General features: G+C 48.1%; 1 protein-coding gene across 5 annotated transcripts in view; it reads right to left on the reverse strand.

The window, feature by feature from the left end:
* Positions 1 to 1,560: 1,560 nt before the first annotated feature.
* The window catches only part of UGGT1 (UDP-glucose glycoprotein glucosyltransferase 1), a 93,877-nt gene continuing 92,263 nt past the window's right edge, over positions 1,561 to 3,174 (reverse strand). For all 5 annotated transcript variants that reach the window (XM_085899741.1, XM_085899740.1, XM_085899737.1 and 2 more), the window contains exon 40: positions 1,561 to 3,174. This exon is cut by the window's right edge and continues 225 nt beyond it. The gene's annotated coding sequence lies outside the window, so the exon portion shown is untranslated.

Genomic DNA, 3,174 nt, shown 5'->3' on the forward strand with positions numbered 1-3,174 from the left:
ACAAACGAAAAGCACACTCCCAGAAAGCCACCCGAAGAAGAAAACAAAAGTGACAGTTACAAAAACCAAATGCTCCGAAGAGAGACAGCCCGATCACTCCTGGGATTCCCCCCCGCCACCCCCCCCCCCATGCACCGGGAAGGGGGAGGGGCGGATCCAGCCTGGGTAAAGGTTCAAAGGGGAAAGAAGGGAGGGCACGGATTTCAGGTGAAAAAGCCCACAGCGGCCCCTCCCTTGGAGCGATAAAAATCCGCGTTCGCTGGCCGAAAAGGCAGTTGGCGGTGGGAGTGGAGAGACGCCCCGTTGAGAGCTGGAGAGTTCGGAGGTGGGATCTGAGTTTGGAGTGGTGGAGTGCGGGCAGTTGGATCGCTGGAAGGTTCGCCGGCGCAACTCGGTAGCCGGGGTCGAGACCCGTTCACTCCTCCAGCGCGTCGTCGGCTAAGCCAGGCCACAGTGAAGGCCGGATGACCAAGGGAGCCAGTCGGAGCTCGGGGGTCCAGGCAAAGACACCGAGGGCTGCCGAACAAGAGCCCATCGAGCCGCCAGGGGCAGCCAGGTAACCTGCCCTGGCCTCTTGGAGCCCCTTTGGTCATCCCGGCTCTGAGGAATAATAAAGACTTACGAGCCTGTTCTTTCTTTCTTGGGTTTTGCATGAAAGTCTGTGGCGCCTTGTCCTTAAGTAGTGAATTGTGTAAGTGCATGTACATAATAAATAGACATCTGCTGTAGACTTTTGCTCGTGTCCTGTACCCTATCCCCAATCATTCATAGCTTGCATGCCTGTGTGCAAATAAATGTTCCCCATTGTTGAATGTCACCCGCTCGTTGCGTCCCTTTCTCCATTAAACTGCCATGATGCGTTCAGGGAATTAGCTGGCTGATTATCAAGCCGATAAAACGTACATCTGGTCCGACGGGACTTGGCGATATAAAACCGCTCGGCAATCGCATACGGAACGAGCTGCTTAAGCGGATCGTTTTTGTGCAGGCCCCGTCGAGGTATAAACTCCCGGTATCTCTGTCTGCGCGAATAATTAGGTACATCGACAATTCGGCGATCGACCCTGTTGCGCGTGGACAGAGGGATTGGCTGGTTTATGGCGTGTTAAAAACACCAGCAGCTGGGTTTCGGCGTTGATCCGGAAGCTACAACTCGATTGTGTGTTCGGTGGGCGCGCGCGACCGCAGTTGGGCTAAGGCGGTCGGCCGCACGCCGAACGGGCGGAAATCTACAACAGTATGACCTTCTTTTCAGCAGACCCAGTGCCACACACCATCACACACACACACACACACACACACACACACACACACACACACACACACACACACACACACACACACACACACACACACATACACACACACATACACACACACACACACACACACACCTTTCCTCAAGCTGCTATGCTACATCTGTACAAGGCCACTATATGACCTGTCATGGAGTATCATTGCCATATTTGGGATTTGCTGGAAAGCTTGGAGGGACGTAAGATTGATGGTTAAACAAAATGAAGATTAAAATAAAAACAAAGAAGAGAATTACAAGGGTAGTTCAAATTGGACAGAGAACTTTATACAAGGCAGAGTGATGTATGTAGATTAATAATTTGAGGGAATGCCCATCCTCGATAATCACATTTCCCAATGTAAAAACATGCTCAAAATAATCTTCTTCTTTCGTGTTGCTACACTTTTCCCACCCACTGCAAAATGCGGGCTCTGGCACAGGAGGTGGAAACCGTCAGATTGTCTGGTCCGCAAGGCTCTGGTAAGAGAGGGCAATCGAGGAGATGCTCCATTGTTTGAGGAGCCACAATCACACGAGATAGAAAGGGTGGATAGAGAATGATAATGAAATTTATGGTTAAAAAAACCAAAACAAACAAAACCCAAACCTGTTGAAATGTACATGACAGGCTGCACAGTATGGCAATGACTGTCTGTCAAGCTTGTATGCAAGCACAGTGGGCTGGCAGGATGACCGAGAGGTACACACACTCGCCTCGAAGCCATCAAATCGAGGTTTGAACACTGACCGAGCTATAAACTGCCATCATGGTGTTTCACAGGCAGGGTGATTCATCAATGTGTGCCATCCCTCCAATGGATGTTAAACTAGGCGTCCCATCTGCTGGCATTCATCTGTGGATGTAAAAGACCCCTCAGGCTCCTTTGTGAAGAGTAGGTGAGCTCTCTCCCGGCAACCTGAACAAATTCCAAATTCCTGCCTGGACTGTGGGTGGCAACTGTTCTGGTCTTGGAGGTTCCTTGGCACCAGGTTGCACTGCTTGCTACCCTTAACGTGGATGCCTTCTGGGTGAGAATGTTCGATGCTATAAGCAGACAAAGTCAGCAGGTACAGTAGTTCACACGACTGCCTTCTTCATCATGAACGGTAACCGCCACAAGCAAGCAGAGTTAGGAACAACATTTCAGATCAAATTTGAACCACCAAACTATTATATTAAAAAAAGAAAACAACATAATATTCCATCTTGGGCGAAGATAAAAGTATCCACAATGCACTTCCCAATACAAACTTGATTACTTTAATTAACCATACTCGGTTTCCAGCGCCTTCTCCCATTTCTTTCCGTTCATGTAATTTCTGTGAAAGCAGTATACCTGCACATTGTGAGCAATATGGTTACTGTATACATGTACACTGCACCCTCAACTTCCTACTCATCCTAATATCTGCATTATTCAAGAAAATCATTTACATCGTATTACATACACAGTCCAGTTCTCCAAAGCAATCTTTCACTCCATGATCTTATCCAGGAACTGAAATTTAAATTAGATTCAAAGCAAATGTACAGTGGTTGGAGGAAGTTTAAAACGTTCATATCCAGGCTCCACTAAACCAAACGAGCGGCACATCCTGCACCCACGTGATCACAAAAGACTGTTGTGTGAATGGCTACATCGACGGAGGTGTGCTAGCACGTCTGGCTGGTGGACCTTACGGCTACCTTGCTCAAACCTAAGGTATAAAAGCCCAGGTTCGGCCACTGCGGTAATTGCGGCAACCTGGCCGTGTGGTCAACAGGACTAATTTTCGATTATCTCCAATATACATGCTTGGTATCAAACATGATCACACAAGAAGGTGGAAAATGGTTAAAAAAGAAAAATACGTTTTTCTGTAAACAGATTTGAGCA

Source organism: Eptatretus burgeri, chromosome 10 (genome assembly GCF_056783735.1).
Source record: "Eptatretus burgeri isolate ZD-2024b chromosome 10, Ebu_testis_v1, whole genome shotgun sequence".
Lineage (NCBI taxonomy): Eukaryota > Metazoa > Chordata > Myxini > Myxiniformes > Myxinidae > Eptatretus > Eptatretus burgeri.